This window comes from Amblyomma mixtum, chromosome 8, assembly GCF_055824585.1.
Source record: "Amblyomma mixtum isolate Tamu chromosome 8, ASM5582458v1, whole genome shotgun sequence".
In the NCBI taxonomy this organism is placed as follows: Eukaryota; Metazoa; Arthropoda; class Arachnida; order Ixodida; family Ixodidae; genus Amblyomma; species Amblyomma mixtum.
In genome coordinates, this window is record NC_143019.1 from 104377226 (window position 1) to 104397726 (window position 20501).

At 44.3% G+C, this 20501-nt stretch overlaps 1 pseudogene across 1 annotated transcript in view; it reads left to right on the plus strand.

Moving 5' to 3' along the window:
• Window positions 1-19246, plus strand: part of LOC149333755 (5-hydroxytryptamine receptor 1 pseudogene) — a 47214-nt pseudogene extending 27968 nt beyond the window's left edge. Inside the window, exon 2 of the transcript XR_016284970.1 lies at window positions 17753-19246. The product of XR_016284970.1 is annotated as a 5-hydroxytryptamine receptor 1 pseudogene (transcript). The remainder of the gene's footprint in view (window positions 1-17752) is intronic.
• Window positions 19247-20501: the final 1255 nt, after the last annotated feature.

Genomic DNA, 20501 nt, shown 5'->3' on the forward strand with positions numbered 1-20501 from the left:
CCCTGTCCTCTTCCTGCAAGTACAAGAAGTCATCTCGGCACCACTGCGTATTTTACGAATTCAGTAACAGCCAGCGGAAAAGAAGCAGCCGGGTTGCGGAGCGCTGTACGCAATGTGCGCAGCCTTGGTCAAGAGCTCTGCCGCTGCCGAGTGTTCAGCCTGCATTGTTTCCCTTCGGGCGTTAATAAAGCCAACCTGTATTAAATATGGATTGCAGCGGTGCATTGAACGAACTATGAGGCAAGTACAAAAGCACGAGTAAGTACTGTGTTTCAAACGGTCGACCTAACTGCGTGGCCATCACAATGCGTTTAGCATTCAATGACCGCGATATGGGAACATGCTGGAATGCTCATAGCATTCGGGACGGGGTTAATAAACGTCTCCTTCGTGCAGTTGGAAGCTTGTTGTCTTGCAGCGAGTCGCTCTGCCGCTTTCCTCCCTGCGGAGGTTGCGGGCTCCGCGCCGGTGGCCGTGCAGCGCGATGCTACAATTTCTGTGTTTACACGTTAGCAGCATCGATTTATGTGGTCGCGCTGTAATAGCGCGTTGGCTTGCTGTATGAACGATAGAATCCCATGAATTTGATCCATGAGCCCATTTTAGTCGTTCGAACCGACTGCCCATGTGCTGTATGGGTAACGGTTCGTCAGGATTTCTCCAATTATCGCTTACACTGGATCTCCTAATATCGCGGCTAAGCACGCTCCTAATTCGCAGCTCGCAACAAAGAGCCAGCCCCGGAACTAAGGTTTGACGTAGTCGCGTGACAAAACTTATCGGACGTATCCCGCATATCGCGCACAGTTCAAAGCAATGCTCGCTGCGTTATTGAACCCTGCCTCATCGTCTGATTTGGTTTTATAGGGTTTATCGTCCTAAAACTACTCAGGGTAAGATGGACGCCTTTAGCTTACTTTTAACACAAGGTTTCATAATATCGCATGCGAAGTTGTTGCATTCATCGGAGGCATTTACCCCTGTGGTGAACAAGGGGCCTGCAAAACACATCACCAGCGGACACAACGGCCTCGCTGAAAGTCGCAGGATAATAAACTCGCTCACTGCAAATCATGCCTACAATTACGGCACCGTGCAACGTTTACATAGTGCCTTTTAGCCACTGCTTCTGTGTGCGCCGTTTGGCCTGTCGCCTGGCATGGTAGCCTGGAAGTACACTTTTAACAGATGGCGTCACAACGCTTTTAAAATGACGGCGTTCAAATTTATTTAGTGCTCTGGTCTATAGATTCAACGGGTTCTTCTAAAGCAATGGCGTGGCTGAAAATCATGCTTCTTTTTTTCATCCAAACTCCATTCCTTGTGTTTTTTTGCCCCGCCGCAGTGGCTGAGTGGTTACGGCGCTCGGCTGTTGGCCCGAAAGACGCGGGTTCGATCCCGGCCGCGGCGGCTGAATTTCTTGAAGGCGAAATTCTAGAGGCCCGTGTGTTGTGCGATGTCAGTGCACTGTTAAAGAACCCCAGGTGGTCGCAATTTCAGGAGCCCTTCACTACGGCGTCTCTCATAGCCTCAGTCGCTTTGGGACATTAAACCCCAATAAACTAAACCAAACCAATCCTTGTGTTTTTTCTCGATGCATGTCAGATTGTTCACAAAAGAAAAAGACAACATTAAAACAGAGTGCACGGGGTTTTTATTTATTGAAAGGCAAGCTCACAGCCCTTTTTTATCAAGATGCGAAAGAGGGCATGAACGCAAACTCCCGACTAGAAATATCATTTGATTATTACGAGGGAATGCTACTGGCTCCGGAATACTCTGCAGCACATGGTGAAGTTTCATTTTCTTTGTGCACGATGCGAAGTAGTGCGCGAGTTGGAGGGACCAAATAAATATGCACTAGTCATCAGGTTATTTGGAATCCAAAAGGCAGTAAGACTTTTTTTGCCAGTTCACGATCTAAATATATCTAGGACACACGAGAACCACTGGACACTGCATTTCTTTTTCGTTGAAGGCTAACACACTCAACTATATTTCATTTTATTACTAGAATCCTTATTTACGATTTCGCAGTAGTTAGTTCAATGACCTCGCGCTTTCTCAATGCTCCTGCAAACAAAATTCATTGCTTCGATCGACTTTTTGAGTGGAGTTTTACTTTTGCATCAAATCGCACTTTTGACATATTCACAAATGCGCTCCTAAAAGAACCTGCATTAGCCATACTTCAGTAACAGAACTCTGCACAGAACTCCAATTTTGTCAACCACTTCTGACTAATCAAATGACGCATGACGCACCCATGATGTTGTGGATATGCAGCGCCCTTCAGCCAGTCTACAAAACCGAAGATGCGGTGGGCCACAGAGGGAAACAGAGACGATTGACCCATAGTTGCCTCTAAAGTTCCCGCCTCGGTTGCATTCGGTTTCCCTTCAACTTACAAAAAAAAAAAAGCTATGAGCGGAAACACTTTCGTGCTCCTCCGGACCCGCCAGCTTTGAGCTTTCCAATTGTCCTTTGAGCCTCTTTAACAAGCCGACCAGAGCCGTTCCCTTTGCAAGCATGCGTTTATAGGCTATATTGAGGCGTGCGTGTCCTCTCGTGTTCTCGCTGCTTTGAAGTCTCTTTACGCGGGCGTCCAGAATGCAGTGTAAGTATTTTGAAATTGTGCCTATTGCAAAAGTGGACCCTAAGCCGACCAGTAATTAGCAGCTTCGGTGCATCATGTCCTGAGCCTTTGCTCAGTAATTGGGACGAGCTCTTCATTTCTCGATGACAGGAGTTGATATGCGGGCTCACCGACCTAGAAGACAGCAGGAGTGGAAGGGCCGGTATCATGAGGGCCACAAACTGCATGGCTACACAGGATTCTTGTTGGCAGTTCTGGTTCAGCCATTTTTCTTGAGCCTCTCGATCGACATGCGCAGAGACTCGCCAAAAACTGACTAGTCGGCATATCGCGGCGCCCTTTACAAAAAGGCAAAGCTCGTGGCTAAGCAGTTTACCAGCTGAATAACTGGTACTCGGCTGTCTTAACTAGTAACCGCTGTTCTGATATGCAAAGGGCCTAAAAAACTATTGCAAAACTTTGATCACTTAGATCACAACGCAACTTTTTCATGACTTTGTGGCCTTACGAATTGATTGTTGGCTCCCAAATAATGTGCGAATAAAATTCATAGGTGGTTAAAATCAAACCCATATCCATCGTCCTATAATATACTAGCATTATTTGGCAAGGTATCTGAGAAGTGTTTTGAATCATATCTTACTGAGTACTTTTCACATTGTAGAATTTTATCGCCAGATCATTTTGTATTTCTAGGCTGTTTTCTACTTATCTTTCTCTATAGCGTCTAAGTGACAACATTAGGACCGCTAATAATAAGGAAAGCTTTGCTGGTAGAATATTTCGTGATTTAACCAAAACATTTTGCTCATATATTCGTTCTAATTTATATGCTAACTTAACCCTTACTAGAAACTTCTTATCTGAAAGAAATCAGCGGTTTGCATCTTTAGCGCGCTTTCCGATTTTTTAAGCATAGACACAGGCATCCCTCAAGAAGTTGGACCGCTTTTATTTGGTTACATTAATGACTTGCTCGACTGCATCAATTACTCGAAAGCCTTTCTTTACGCAGACTATACCACCATACTAATCAATGATAGGTCATTAAATTCCTCAGCTACGAAACATAGCACTCATATTATTAACGTTCTTCTCCCATGTAATCGTAACTGACTGCGTATAAATACCTCCAAGACAACTTACACTGTGTTCACTTTAGGTGGTAGGGTGGTGCGATAAATTTCTGTAAAGAACATTTCTACTAATTCACAGCCACATTACCTATTGTATACCTTCAAAGAGAAACACTCACGAAACTCGTCTTGTTCCTTTAAAACATTGACAAAATCAAGCCATTCGTATCATAACATTTATGCCGCACTGTAGCAATGCGCTTAAACTTCTTTATGACCATCGCATATTGCCAAATCGATCCATGGTGAAATTCAATCTTTTGGCCGTTCTTCTTGAAGCTGTCAAAAATGTTTTCAAATCAGTATCTTTTACACGAGCTCCTTAACAATTCCACAAGATTTGCAACGAGTAACAACTGGTTGCTCCCAATAGCGCGTACTAATTATGGCAGACAATCCAGTCCCTTTTCTGTATTGTAAGGCAGAAACCAGTTTCCTGGTGACATTAGACGATCACCATCTTTGGGTATCTTTAAGGGTAAACTACATTCTCATTTTATGACGTCGCCTGAATTTTTTCGCTGATAGTTTAAAACGTTAGTTAGTGGTCTTGTTTTAATATTTTTTCATACTTTTCTGTCCTTCCACTGTGAACTGCTGTTGTTTTCTTAGTTGTATTTGAATTCGTATAACTAACGATAGGAGGTTCCCGTACAGATATCGTGTTCTGGGACCTCCTTCTGTATATCCATTGATGCGCAGTTTATATCACTGAAATCTTCGTCATCTTCTTCAGCGCAATGTGGCTTCTTTTTAAAGTGTGCACATCTTGTTAAGGTTTTTATTGCAAGCAATAATTGGCCATTCTGAGCTGGGGCCAGCCAGGAATACAGCCTGAGACGCTGTATATCGCCCTGAAAATCAACCATGTGACATTGGGCGCACCGCTTCGGAAAAAAAATTCTACAAAATATTATGACAACATTTTGCGGTCATTCAAATTCCCTCGTCCGCGGCCTCTTTTCTCAGAGTGGAGAACTAGTGTAGCGCACATATATCAGAATAAATCTTATTATGGGAGAAACGCGGGCCAGATAAACACAGGTACAGGAAAAAGAAAGAAAGCAGTCTCAGCAGTGTCATTGTTGACTACTAGAAATATGACAGTCGTCATTCGTTCAAAATATGAACAGCTGATGATTGTTGAAGGACATGTGTTGCTTAATCCAGGATCTTGTTCACGCATACACTACAGGAAAGGGGTCTCAAACGCGTGGCCTACGAGTCGCATGTGGCCCAGGAAGCATGTCTTGTGGCCCGGAGGTCATGAATATTTTATCTGGCATTTATAGATCACCGGGCTAGAAATATGTTTTTTTTTTTCGCCTGTACTGGATTTCTATATACGTCTTTATATTAAGACACCAGCTGGTTGCTAATAGTGTAATACTTATAACGCAGTGATCAACCAACTGTGAAGAAATCTTCGACCAGTATTCGCTTGCGTTGCCGCTGTAGAAGCAACATTATACGGCATGAGGGGCGCGGGGCCGTTTTCCAATTTCTCTCATTTTCCTTCGCTGGCTGTAGAGCTGTGGGACCCGAAATGCTTCTCAATGATTACGCGTAGTGACATGAGTTCGAAAAGACTGCGGCTGAACATGATTACAGACAATATGGAAGCATGAGATTATTTTCCATCGACAAAAATACTTTGGTGGCTCCGAGTGTCTGGCAGTGCCAATGTTTTTTAAACCCAAATCATGTTGATTTCACGATTTTGCACCATCGGTCAGCTGCCGGCAAAGAGTACTGAAATTCCGTCACTTCTAAAGGAATTCTCTATAACGTATATATTACGGTCCCGAGAGTAGAAACTGCATATCGCAATAAAAAAATATCGCCTTGCACAAGTGCCCATCCAAGTGACACAATGTCCGTTCATGATATATCCGCTTACCGGAAAAGTACATCTGCATTATCAAATGCTCAGTGAGATTTTTACATGTTGTACGCAATGCGTGTAGACTATGTGCTCAAATAATTGAAACGTTGAGTAACATCAGTTCTTTATTGCCGTTTGCAGGAGCATTACATAAAAAAGCGCATCATCTGGCTCTCCACAAGCCCAACAAAGTGCAAATGTCTAGAAAAAAAATGTGTGCGGTTTGGCATTGCTAAGCGCGAAATATTGTGCGAACTAAATGTTTTTCTTCAGTTGGGCACAATCGCTTCGTACCTGAAAGCGGGATTTAGGTGTCCACTAATCCAGAGAGCGAGATATGAGTGTCTGAAACTTTTTAATCTTTAATGCCAATTTGCGCAATGTACGCCGGTGGACTATGCTCCAGTGCCGCGTTTCTGCAATAGTGTTGTCGAGGCCAACACGTATTTCTCTAGTGCAGCGTTTCCGGCACAGCGTTGTCCACGTGAAGGCCTGCAGCGCCCATCTCTCTGTCAGTGCCGCCAAATAGGTCAAAGCCCGAATATTAGTTCGATAATATTATTAGCTGATAAAAAAGACGATGTGCAATGCACAGCGCTAAAGTGTGGCGCAGTTCAACAGGAAGCTTGTTCGGCTACTGCGAGAGCCAAGTGCTCTCGCGCAGTGACCAGCAAAGCTGATTTTTTCCGCTCCTCCGTGAGTTGAAATTCCAGTCGCAGAATTATATCTGACTTCTTTTTTTTTTCTTAATTCACTTGGGAAAAATCCACAAACATCGCAAGATATTGCTCGGGATTTACTCATCGGAATAGCAGTTTCGCACTAAAACGCCTGCAGCATTGACTTTCGAGGAAGCTCTTTTAATTGATGGCGCAAAGCAGGAAGCTTATCAACTGGTTCCACTCAATTCCCCGTAAGAGAGTTAACTTTCAGTTTTCAGAATCTAGTCTCTGGGAAACATGCGATGTCAGTAAAAAAATAAATAATGACACCTTATCAAAGCAGCCCAAGAGGAAAGAAGAATCCGGTAGGATAGGCATGATAATACACGTTTTCCTACAGAGAACACGACCAAAGGAAAACAGGTATTCATAAAAAAACGAACAAAGCTGTTCAAAAACCTGCCGGTGCTGCCCTTGGTCACGGCTCTTTTGTGGGCAGTGAAAACACGGCCGCAGCGCGTTATACCCGGCGTTTCAAGTCCTCGGTTTTAATCTACGCGGATAGTGCTTTGGTGCCCTTGTGCGTTCATGAAAGTTGAAGCGACCTTCCCAGAATCTTCCCTCAGCAAAGAGACGAGAATCTGTTCTCCACAGTGATAACTCTGGGGACACTCGTTAGGTGTCGAAGCCGGAATAGTGCGAAATTAGATGTACTTTTTTTTTCGTCGCGTGTACAGTGCTCGCACGCAGGACAGTCCGCCCTCGCAAACACAAAATAATGAGTGGATAAACGATTACTTTCCTCACAAGTTGTCGTTTATGCAGGGGTGAGTTAATATTTCTTAATATTTTCTGCGAAGAAGCAACGGGCTAAATTCTGTGAAAAACGTACCTACTCCATCCTTTTTTTTTTCTGCGCAGTCGTCCTCCGCATCAATTCGCGTTATTATCGCCAATGTATTTTTCTTTTCCCACCTAGACGTCGAAAGGAAGAGCTCTCATCTTGAATGCGCAAATAAAAAGAACCTGGTACCGCATTATACCGTACGACGAGAGTTTGATTACAGCAAACAGTGCCTCCTATCACCTTCGAAGAAGTGAAGACGCGAGCAGTGTCACTGGTGTGTGTGCTTGAACCGAGCTCTAAAGAGAGTACCGCAGACAGAGCTTCGCTGCTGTCAAGTATGGGGCCCGTTTCGAACGAAGGTGAAACGAGAGATCTTCCCTCGGAGTGGCTGGCAGCTTTTTGCGGTCGATCAACTGCTCCGAGTGGTCTTCTTTCTTTGAATCACGCTACTCGCTCCTCCTATTGACGTTCTTCGATTGCCCTTCTTTTGAGCCCTGCGTGCACTTTGGAAATGGAAGTGCGAAATGCACGACGACGTTTCATTTTCTTCTTTTTCCCATCTTTTATTTCACAGCACCTACGGCAAGCCCAACGCGACCTCGATAAGGTTTCAGCTGAGAGGAATGCCGGTAGCGTTGAAGAGTTTCTTATGGAGTCGTAGCTGTGAAATATTCGTGGAAATCTCTCTTCAGTCTATGGCGACAAATGATGTTCGCTTACTCTAAGAGGCAAAATCAGTGCAGAAAAGGCAAACCGAAGAAAACAGGACGAGCGCGAACTCTACGTGCCACTACTTCATATTTGAGTTTTCCGTCTACCCGCAACATGATGCGTTAGGGGTGAGGTGCCAGACAGCATGGATATTTCAGCTGAAAACAACTATCTTGAAAGGGGTAGTACAGATCACCAAATGACCTTTAATTTCCAGCAACAACGAGAAATTCGGTTTCAGGCTCTGTGCATTGTTATGCAGCGGTTTGAACAGAGCCAGTCACTGCTTTTTAGGAAGCTCTACTACGCTGGTCTGCACCAAGCTTTCGCTGCGTGTTGCCGGTGGTTAGCAACGGCGTCACTAGCAACCGGATCTGCGTCTAGAAACAGGTGGTCGCTTCGCCGAGCTCCTCGCTTCGCCCCGGCATAGCTCCGCTGGATCGCTAGACTGATAGCATATAGGTTTGTACTCTTTACAGCGGCTAGCCATTATGACATCATAGTATAGTAATGAGCACAATAATTACTAAACGTAAAAATGTCCACATGTAATCCATCTATGGAAAGAGGGAGCAAACTAATAAACACTAATTAAACAGAATAATTGCCGTAATAATTGAGTTGATATGTTTGTTTCAGATGAGATCAAATCAGAGCTTTCGCTCTCTAATAAGTTTGAGCAGTACTTAAGCCACAGTCAATTTTTTTTTCAACATGCAATGGTGCTTGGTGCAGCCAGGAAGACGAGAAAAACGGTAGCATCACCAGGAGAAATTATTCTTTGAGAGAGGTGAGGACTTGTTGTACCTGTACCGTTGTATCTTCTGATATCAGGCTGGAATACTCGCAACAGATGATATTAGTGACAAAGATCTAGACAATCAAGAAACGTGTGTCCTCCAGGCATCTAGCATTCTGATTACGGAGGCCTCCCTTGCCCACTTCCATGGATGCCTCGAGATGCGGAGCCTTACATGATAGGAATAATAGTAAGCTTCTAAACCTTCTTCCTTTTATTGGCTGAAAAAAAATTATTTCAAAAAATAATCAACTTCTTTCTATATGGAAGAAGGAAAAATTAGCACGCGAACTGTCACCCTTTAGTCAAGTATTTTCCTCATTTATTATATGATGGTAATAGATTTCTGTGACCCAATGGGTTCTGCTGCCAAGATTCGTCAAAACGTGGTCATTTGTGAACTCTGAGATGTTTGACATCCTTCATTTCATTCTGATAGCATGTTCAGGCGCAAAAATTATGAAAACAGGGCAGACGATTACGAAAACTGCACGTTGAATGGTAGCCAGGGCCGTCCTGATATTTCTATTTGAGGTGTGCTCTCGAAGAACCTCTCACCGCGTCTACTCTGATCGCCGTATCCTGCTCACCACTGCTATTTCTCGGACAGCGGCGTAACTTGAGGATGCCACTAGAGCACTTACATGGCTGTTTTCCCGCCAGCCTGGCTGCTAAAACCCTCTTTCCGCATTAGATGAGACCCGTGATTTTTCGCAAGTACTCGGCGAGATTGCTGCTGAAATGCAGGCGCATTTTACCTCCTGATAACGTCCTCATCCTTAAGCGTGGCAGAAGTCCCAAGCTCCAGTCGTAATGTCCGTACACCTGCATTTCTCTCCATCAGCACCTCTACCGATGCTCATTTCTGAAAAAAGACGGTGAATCAAGTACCTCCAGCTGAGCCATGTCCTAGTTCGCTTCGTTGATGGGGTTCTGGAAAGTGTCAGAAGATAATGCGATTTCTGCAAGGAACACGTATCCCTGTGGTGAAGATAGTTGGGCTTGAAGTGCAGTATAAATCATTTATTGCACCTCGAGGTAAAAACACGCGAGCCTGAATGCATCACACGTGGCAAGAAGCTTTTATAGCTTGCTTGCGGCTTGTTTCTGCGGATATGCAAAGCGAAAAATTACTGAAGAAAGCGTCCCATGCAGCGCCACAAACCATACGAAAACAGTATTGATAATAATAAAAGTACTAATAAAACGCCTGTGCGGCGACATTGTTCAAGCAGTATAAAGAATTAACAATGCGCATGCAAGCGTCAAAAGTCTTAGTTATTCTTCAACTCATATCTGCAGTGACATCCAATACTCCCACACTTTACATAAGTCGTGGTGCTGTTGCCTGAAGGGTATCTCGGCGAGCGATTATTCGCCCCAGGCGCAAGTCCAAACTATACCAAATCCCAAACGTACTAAATATGGTGACGTCACACCATTCCTATCCGCATCAATACAGGTGGTTCACGACGCGATGTTCTGGTAAGGTACAGCTCTCCGTTTTCTTTTCTTCCATCTTGATGACCAGACCTGAGTGAGCCGTTGGTTTCATCAATATTGACCTGTGTAGCACATATTTGTAGCAGTTTCCTGAGCGCGTCATTTCGGTAGTGATGTTTCATAGACTTATGGCGCAGATATTCATCAATGTGATTACCTTTTTCTGCACTATGCCAACGTACACATCGTGAAGCGAACAGAGCAGTTTGAGATACATGAAGATGCAGATGCACAAATAGGAGACGAACGCGGAAATGTGTTCGTCTCTTTCTTCGTTCAACGGTGCGTATCTCAGATTGCGCTGTTAGCTTAAACATGCTCCATAACCCACTAGCCGGCGAAATGTCTTAAGGCGAAACTACGCGGATGACCCTGCGAGGCCTGATAAATATGAGGTCGCCGAGGCGGTGAAATGCAGCCATAACGTAGAAAAGCACTCTCGTCGCGCCAATTCACTATACAGGGAAGCACTCCGAATAAAACAGTCCACTGGTTCACTTCTCCTAGCATACTGATCCTCCTCATAACTCTCCTTGGGATAGAGTTTCAAGCAAGAACCAGACCTGGTAGAAACAAAACCCCGTGTTTTAACCAAACGCGCAAACTCAACAGCGAAGTTTCGTTCATAGGGCAAGAAAAGAAATGCACTTCTTCCGCAGCGTAGAAAAGCGCTGAAGCCTCCGGACCAAACGGACTCTGAATCCCATAATTTGATGTGCCGTTTAGCTTCTCGCAGGCAAACTGAATAACCAGTGTTTCAAGAGCTGAGGCTCAGGAAGCCTCTCTCCGCTTTTTCTCAACTCTTTTAGACAATATAGCTTCTCGGTGTGAGCTGTAATTTCCCCGATAAGTCTATATCTCAATGTCCAACCCCACACGAGTGCGTACAATAAGTGCCTAAGCCATGAATTTTTGCATGCTTGCTCACAAAATGGCTCCAATCTTACTTTCGCAGAGCTGAATGAAAGTCGAATGCCTATTTCTGAGCTACAAGACGTTCAGCCCCTGCATAGTGGGAAGCATATGGTGCCCATCTTTGATGCTAAACCATGCCGTCAAGCGATTAAGGATGGCTGTTTCTGTGAGCCCAAGATTTCTCCAGTTTCAAGCTTATATATGACATTTTTCAGTCTGTTTTGAGGACTGTACGGCCAACTAAAAGATACGCGTTCGAAAGCCATTTCTAAGATCAATTTTGTTTTCTAGGGCTGCGTGGCTGTCGTACAAATCACTGTATTTCTGCCGCGCATAAATAGTAGAGGATTTGTAGACGCCATCAGGTAGCACCACCGCGAAAAAGAGTAAAAAAAATCGTATTCAAAATTAATATCTAACACGTAATTACAGCCAATCATCACAATAACGAAACATTTCATAACAAAATAAAAAATTATTGGCACTTACGTAACTTTAGGAATGGAATGCGATAGCAATATAAGCAATGTTGCTATTACAAGTTTCTACGTCTGTGTCAGTTCATTCACCACATGTTCAAAGTGTTCACTGTCATCGTATCTTTATGGGCACACATGTAACCTTGCCCTCAGTATATCTTCGTACAGTTCGTCCTGTACGACCTTCTGTCCCTCCATCCAAGTAGAGGGCCGATACCACCCAATCGCTTCCAGTGTGCTTGCCTCGCTCTTTCCTGGTGACGTGACGACCGTCTTGATGACGTAGTCGTGATCGTGACCAATCAGCGATATTTGTGACTAACGTAGGACGCGAAATCGCATGACGTAGAGACACAGTGGGCAGGTGGCAATTTTGTTTATGCATTTGAATTAGTTCACTTACCACTTGACATGGTTGGCAGGCTGTGATGTCGTCACAAGGTTGTGGCATCTTCGCCCTCTCAAGCAATCAGCGACTTTTATGACTAACGGGCGCGAAACCGGATTATATAAGTCGAATGTTGTTGCATTAACAGCTGTGGGTTTAATAAGGTAACCGCTAATCCCCGTGGAAACTCTCTAAGAAGATCCCGTATTTTATATCTCGTTTTCATGAAATAAAATCTTCCGAGAAATAAATGCATTGGACACCGACTTAACCACGCAGGCCACATGGCACAGGACATATAGATTTGTTACACCGCGCAGCACTACAGCGGCCATTGAACGCAGAAAGTTAAAATTACTGTGCACATGGCGAACAGCAACACAGAAAAGCATTTGTGAACAGAAAAAAAGTATGAGCGCAGTTTTTTCATATATTGTAAGTTTTCACTATAACAATCAATATATCTGCAGTTATCCTGTCGGCAAGCTTTCACTTTTTGCTGTTAAAGTTTTTCTATCATTTCCCCATTGCTTTTCTATGGCTGGCTTAACTGTTAGATGCGTGCGATTGAAACACTATAAAAGAAAAGATGCTTGTACTTATCGGAAAAATGGATCATTTCCTTCAGTATTTCTATACCAATATTTTACAGTTTCTCAATTTTCAAAATTTTTGTCCACAAAATGTTGGGCATGATAGTCCACGTAGCGCATCTAGTTATCAGTGTGTCTATTGTGTTTGTCTGCATCGACGATCATCCGGTTTTCTAAGCCCAAGACGAATGATAGAGGAGGACTCCGAAAGCTCACGACGATTTCTGTTGACCAAATGAAGTTCGTGATGAATCAACTGACAGCTTTCGGTCTGGCATTTTTTTCTCCACCGTACCACACTGCAGCGCTGTGGCGAAGCCGTCTAAGTGAAGGCAACGAGTTTTGTGGGTCATGCGGAAAAGCTAATAAAAAATGTTGAGGGATTGGAAGTTTTAAGGGCCGATTTTTCGCCGTGCCCCCTTTTCCTGCTGGTCTTATCAACTTCAGCGTCAAGAAGACGGCGTAAACATTTCGAATAGTATCTCGGGGTCCTCAACATTGTACCTCGAAGACCCGCTTTTTGGGCACCAAAGCTTCTGCAGGCTGGAGCACAATCCGGGTAAACTTTCACGAGGCTCGTACATTCGGATGATCTACCAAGATTCGCTGGCATGCGGAACAGTACTGCGCCTCTTTAAGGCTGCCTTGGACTAAAATGTGCACAAGAAAAGCCGGCGCTGAAACCAATACGGGCAGGGTTAAAAACAGGGGCGCGTCATAGATTTCATCCTCAGCGCACATTTTGGATGGCTTCGGATCGAGCACTAATCAGAAGAATGCTAGACGCCGTCGATATCGTCCTCCACCTGCTCAGCAATTGGCAAGCCAATCCTCATGCGACGGCTGCGATCGAGGTCATTAACAAGGTCATTCCTATAACCAAGCAATGTCTGTAACTAAGTAATTGCGGTTGACCATCAACATTTTTGTAACCAGTTGAAGTGTTCTTTTTTTTCATCCACGTTATTAACTGCCACAAAACAGTCATGCGTGAGACCTGCAAACTTTTGATTTCAAAACAACTTCTTCGATCCGACTTCGGCGCTAGACAAACAGATGTGCTCTGCTGTTTTTCTTTCTCCCGTACTAATCGTAGAAAAGTTGTCAACTACCAAATACCTTTACTCACCACAGGATAGAAGGAGCATGGCGCGCAGAGAAATAAGACATATTATTAATGGGCCTGAGTGTCCGTGACGAAGAGCGCCTAATTAAAAAGAAAACGACTTAAGGCACGATGTCTGGAGCGCAATTTCTTCACGGCTTTTGGTACTTTAACCTTCGAGCTCGAAATATTTCGACCCAGGGTACAAAGGCGAACAAAAGGAAGCGAGCAGTAACTCAACAATTCAGGCACTTGGGTGTAAATGAGGTCTATCGATCTGCACTTTAATGTGGTCGGGGAGGAGCTCCAAGGTATCTGGGATTGGCTATCTGTGTAATGACACTAATTTGCAAGTGCGATTAAGGGAGAGTGAAACATAGCGCCGTACTACGAGATTTGTATGGTGTGTGAGGCAAAAGGCTATGAAAGTATACTCGTAGAAAACATTCCAGAAAGGCAAGCGGACCGCCTTGTATTCTATCTAGGTCTCACGCTGGACAAAGACTGAGTGAATCTTTTCAGCCTTATCACAACCCTACCAGAACATGTGCACGTTGGTGCGTGCACTTTCACATACGGCAAAAGTAGTTCGAGCAGAAGTTCCCTCAAACTATAATGAAAACGAAAGACCACATGCGGCGAACGTCTTACTCTGTTAAAATATAGGTAAAAATGGGTATTAGAAAATCGCTCACTGTTGAAACTTTTTCCTATATACAAACCACATTCCCCTCCTTACGCAACTAGTTTGTCGTCATTCTGGGATGCACGAAGATTGAACAGTTGTTCAGTATTACATCGAACGTATTAAAATACGTAGGAAAACTTAGTTGATGCCAATGCTTGAACATTTAGGCGAAGATTTGACGATGCTGGACTCCTACCCTTAAAAGCACCTTTTACACAATAATATTAACTGTGCACTCGGAACATTTTCTTGTAGTCTGCTCTAGCAGGCAAAGATTTCTTTGATTCAGGCGGATTCAGGATCCTACTGCTTGCAAACAGGTCGCTTTTTTCTGCCAAATGAAATCAGTAATAGGTGTTTCACAAAACGATGAGCTCGTTGGCAAATCCTGCTCCATTTTCATGCTCACAAATTTTTCCGCCAGTACTACTATGGATTTTTGATCTGGATTTCTTGCATCGTGTGTTCTTTCGAAACCATGAACAATTCCATCTCCCTGGAATGTTGATTCTGTAAAGGTGTTTTCATATTATACGTTCACGCTATTTTCACATTTTCTAAGAAACTTCATTTCTTCATGCAATACTAACCATTTTTGCTTGCGGTTCGAAAAGTAAAGAATTCTATTTCTTGGGGCCTACATGGGCTACATAAGATAAAATATATGCTTTCGATCGAAGCAATAAAGGGCCCGTCCTGTGTTTTTCGTGTTCCTTCTGCCCTCGTTCCGTAGCGCTGTTGTGAATCTGTTTATTAAGCATGAACCAACTAGCCCACACCAGAATCCTCTTACAATAAAGGGCACCTGAAAGACGTAATGCTGGATCAACTGCGACAAAAAGAAGAAATCGGGTTGTAACATTTCCTGCATTTTTGTATGTATGGAAATGCAAACTTTCTTCTTCTGACGGAATACTATTAACGGCCAAAAATACTTCGTGTATGTAATTCATCCTCATTTGTGCTCTTTCTGTTATTGCAGTGTTTTCATTCGTTTGAATCTGATACCAGATTTACCCTCGCTAAAATCCAGCGCTATTATAGAAACTACACCCGCCACCAAGCAACCTGCAGCTGGCTTTGTTGGCCTTCTTGCATTTAGTATCGCTGCTTTATGGGCCGGCATTTTCAATTGATGCGCTAAATTACTTTTCTTGCCAAGTCTCATAGTTCTCCTTGCAAATAGGCTGCGAGCGGCTGGAATGACGACGAAATACACTGTCGGCCCGCTACTGTAAAGAACAGTAGCTCATGATTGATTTATCGATCACTCATCAGCGGCTGTCCTGGTACGCCGGTGCGCTGACAAGAGTTCATCTGCAACAATTAAGGACGCAGAGAAAACTAGAAAATCTTAAAGTCAAATTTCATGGTTCAGCCCTAGGCAGGTGCCTAAATCGCCCTTCTTAAGCGAAGCCCACGTTATGGGTGGGGTAAACATTCGTATGCTCGCATCAGTGATGACGCAAGGCATCAAGCCGCTACGGGCTCCTTATGTGACTACAAAAACTATGAACTTTTGGTGCTGGGCCCTAGAACTTCTGGTGGCAGCTTAATTGTGCAAGCCGGATCCATCTCTCATATTTGAGCGACAAATTGTACAAGTGGAGTAGCCGATGCCCAATACAATTTGAAAGCTTATCTCTCTCTCTCTTTCTTGTGCGATGAAGCCTACGGCGTACATTAACCCATTTACAGGTGAAGCTGCCAATCCTGATGCGGTGTGCTAACCCGGAAATATTCATAATGCTTAGTAGAAGTAGTTTCTTTTTGGTAGCTTGTTATGCACTCCCAAAACGGGTGGGGACCACCTTGCGCTTTTCTACTAGCGCGATCGTGTCTTGATGCGGTTTAACGGAGTCTTTAAAAAATGTTTTCATAAATAAAGCGTGTTTTCAATAAGTAGCGATTTTTTTGCAAATCCTGGAAATTAAAGGGGCCGCGGATAACAGAACAAAAATTGTGTCCATAAACCATCGTGTTGCAGTCCTTTTTCTGCTCGCCGGCGCCCGCCGTGCCTACCGTAAAATACCAAGCATCTGCCCATTCTCGAAAAAGCTCCTCCACCCCTCACCCCCCGCCTTTTTCTTCGCAGTTTCAATTCTCCTGAAAAACCGAGCAGATTCTGTCTCGTACACAAGAGACATGTACGAGACAAACAAGAGTGGAAGCATTAACTGGCCTATTCCTCTCATTGTATATCGCCAAAATTGTCTATATCTTTCATTAAATATGTGCTTCTTGGCATTACATCAATATCCACTGACATATTGTTGTAAAAGAGCGAGCCAGGAGTGATGGCCACCTTTTCATAACAGTGCGTTTCACGTAAGAAAACATATGGAATAAGGTCATTCTCCCCGCACAGAACAGTCTCCCCAGAATTTACACAAAATATATAAAGAGAAGCAGAACTTTTAGATTTATATGAGTAAATCTGGTAAATCAAGGTAAGCTGCATGTAACAAATCCGAGGGATGGCTTTGGCAGATTTTATAGCCCCAGAGAGTGCTGTTCCCTATGAACATTAGAACATCATTGTGTCTTTCATAAAAATTTGCAATATCGATGCGCATCGTTGATATGCGCCATGTAAAAGTGCTCTGCAAAGCAGTAAAATAGCTTCCTGTCACTCTGTTCAGGGTTGCGTTCTTCTTCATAAAGAAAATAGATTTGAATGCAAATTATTAATTTTTGATTACGAAAAAGGAGGAAAATCTCTGCAACACTTGGTCGCATTTAGAAATTTGTCGAAGCTTGCAGAAATACTTTATCGGCTAGACTGAGCTGCTATTTCCAATCGTGTTGCGTGCCCTTTAACTCCACTGGTTTCTGCAAATATCCTCTTCGAGTTTTCTAACAGCTTAGAATGGAATTACTCCATTTATTTATGTCGCCAACGTTTTCCAAAATCCTCAGCACTGCCGTTCTTTCGGGCAGGTCTTCATTCCCTGAAGGGCTTGTATAGAAACTAAAATAATGTAAAAGACTAAGCCATGGCTGCGGGAAATATCACCGGTTGGTAATAAAGTTGAAACAAGTTTAGTATACGCAGAGCTCCCTTCATATCGGAAATGTACATACCTAATAAAAAAAATTGTATCGCAGGAAAGAGGGTACAGATGGACACAGAAATAGAATGTTCTGATATTTAACAAGACTAGACTATGGTGTGATAGAAAGGTTCATAAAACGTTCATATATTTACAGAAATGTCAGGCGAATATTTTACGGCTTTTATATCAGTCAGCGGAACAGGTTAAATACCGAAGACGACCTTTAATCCGGAGCAGGCAAAAAAGACTCCACTTGATTCTAAGCGACATTAAACCTTTCTCTTCTGATTAACTTTTGACTCTGGCGTTCAGTTACCCTACTTAAGGAAATGGCGAGCAAAGCGCATTACTTACTTTGCTTGTTTGTTTTTTTTTTGCTTTCTGCGCAGGATGCGCGAGTCCCGATGGAACATGACCACAAGCAGCATTAGCAGCATTCGTGGCGGCTGTGCGCCGCGTCCTTTTTCAATCTGACTGCGCTGGCGCTGGCCCTTTGCCTCGGAGCGCTGATCGGCGCCACGGCAGTGGGCAACGCTCTTGTCTGCCTCTCTGTATGCCTCGTTCGCCGCCTGCGGCACCCCTCCAATCATCTCCTGGTCTCACTGGCCGTCTCGGACCTATGCGTGGCTATGTTGGTCATGCCGCCCGCCATGCACCTCGAACTAACCGGTCACCGCTGGTACCTGGGCCGAGCGGCCTGCGACGCTTGGGTGTCCGTGGACGTGGCCTCTTGCACCGCCTCCATCTTGAACCTGTGCATGATCTCCGTGGACCGGTACCTCGCCATCACTCGTCCCCTGACCTACGGCGTTCGACGCACGGCGCGAAGAGCGTGGGCCTGCATCGGTGCAGTGTGGATCTTGGCAGCGCTGATCAGCGTTCCGCCCTTGTTGGTCCTGGGGAACGAGCACGGGACTCCAGAGATGCCCACGTGCCTCGTCAGTCAGCTTCTAGCGTACCAATTGTACGCAACGCTAGGAGCGTTCTACATACCCTTGCTGGTAATGCTCGCCATGTATTGGAGGATTCACAAGGCTGCCAAGAAGGTCGTCGAGGCCGAGCACAGGGCGCGGCCGGGGCCTCGCACAAGGAGCCTCAGAGCTGCCGTTAGGGAGCGGAAGGCTTCCATAACACTCGGAATCATCCTCACAGCCTTCACAGTGTGCTGGCTCCCCTTTTTTGCAATCGCACTAGTTAGGCCGCTAGGAGGCAAGCCTCTTCCGCCGTGGGCTCACAGCTTCGCGTTGTGGCTTGGCTATGCCAACTCGGCGCTAAACCCCGTAATATACGTAACTTTCCATCATGACTTCCGGAGGGCATTCCGAGACCTGCTGTGTTTGCGATGCGGTGTGCGGGAAAACGTAAGCAGCGCTATCGAATGTGGAAGTGGCACTGGTGAAGGCGGTAAACTCTTGGGACGCAAGAACAAGAAGGATATCGCCTGGACTTGACCTTCGTGAACTTCAGATGAAGACATTACTGTTGTCTGCAGAGAGGATGCGCGAGATTAATATTTATCAATTCCATAAGTAAAGACCTCAAAACAAAGACAGCCATCAAAATCATACTTTTCACTAACCGGTCGTAGACCCATGTATCTGGACTTTCCTTGACGCCGTTTCAAGCTAGCAAGCACAGTGGCGGAACCTTGCCCTGATACCTCACTCCTTTGGAATTTGTAACGCAACAATAAGTGCAGGTTTATAACTGAACCTGGTGATCACCCATGACTTCACAACATTCAACTCCTTTCCTGTCATGGGCTTCATCCCATGACAAGTCAAGCCACTCAGACAATTGTCATTAAACGTGTGTCTCTGTTGTGCATTTTGCCTTGACCATGAGGCGTGTGAGTCTTGTGAACCAACTGCATCCCTGTGAGAGGGTATGGTCACACCTGGTATCTGCGAATCAAGGAGAAGGAAATAAAAAAACGGAAAAAAACATGGTGACTCTCTTCCTCAGGGAGGCCGCCTTAAAACCACCGTGAGTGAATGAATTAATGACTCGAAAGATGTGGTGTGCGGAGGTAGGAAAGAAGCAACGTCGCTAGTGCCATTCATAATGCAGAACGTGCACAGGCAGGTCAAGAACTCGACTTGCAACAGACCTTCCAGCTGAATATTCGTCAAAACATTTTCATTTAAAGCAAAAGTTTAAACACATTTCCGTGCCACGTCAGCAAGCTTTGGCGAATCAACTGTGAAAAGCATTTGGCACAGTGCACTGAACTGCTGATAACACATCGTAAGGAATCCCTTTTGCGAACTGCAGCCGACGTGACATATTCTTCTTTTATTTACACTAAATTCTTTAGTAGCTTCAGCGGGCATGGACCGATTGCAATTTCTGGGAGCAATGCATCGGCCTCGGACTTTCTTCATAAAGCCGCATAAAATGTAGAAAACTGTGCAATCCCTTGTTCCTGGCGAACAGCATATCAATTTCCTCATTCTATTTCCGCAACTTCCACGCCACCATACACATGCTATAAACATGCGCCAAACTAGCATAATCTTGGAGTGTCATAATACTCATCGTAAGATATATGTGATCGAATTTGCCACTGCCTGTATATACCACACGTGAATTGTTTCAGACATTCGGTTTTTTTTCCTTCCACAATTAAGCTGCGGAATAGTTGTATGGATCCGTGCGAGTGCTCCAAGCTAGTGCATTGGTTGATCCACTGCGTAATAACATGGCAAGTTAAATTACCTCTTCTTTCTTTCTTATTTAGCCTTGTTTCATTGTTAATTACGTGTGTTTGTGTAGTCCTACTCTTTTTTTATTACCATGCTCCCCTGCAATGTCTGACAGTTGAGACGGCAGTATTCGTAAATAAATAAATGAAATAAACAATCCGTGCATGTGCAACTGAAGATATTTATTTGAGTTACATTCGCGTGTGCAAGTACTTGCATGGCCAGAGCAAGGCGAAGTCACATAACATTCTGCTAGGAAGCCTTCATTTTAGGTACTTTTATTGCTCTCTGCGAAAGCTATGTATGTTCCAACATGTAACATACAGGTGCGCTGCATTGTGTCCAAACTTTTGTGCACTTTGCTCTCTTATTTAGCGTATGCTGTTTTCATTGGGCAAACGTGAAATTAAAATTTGCAGGAAGAACTTCCTAC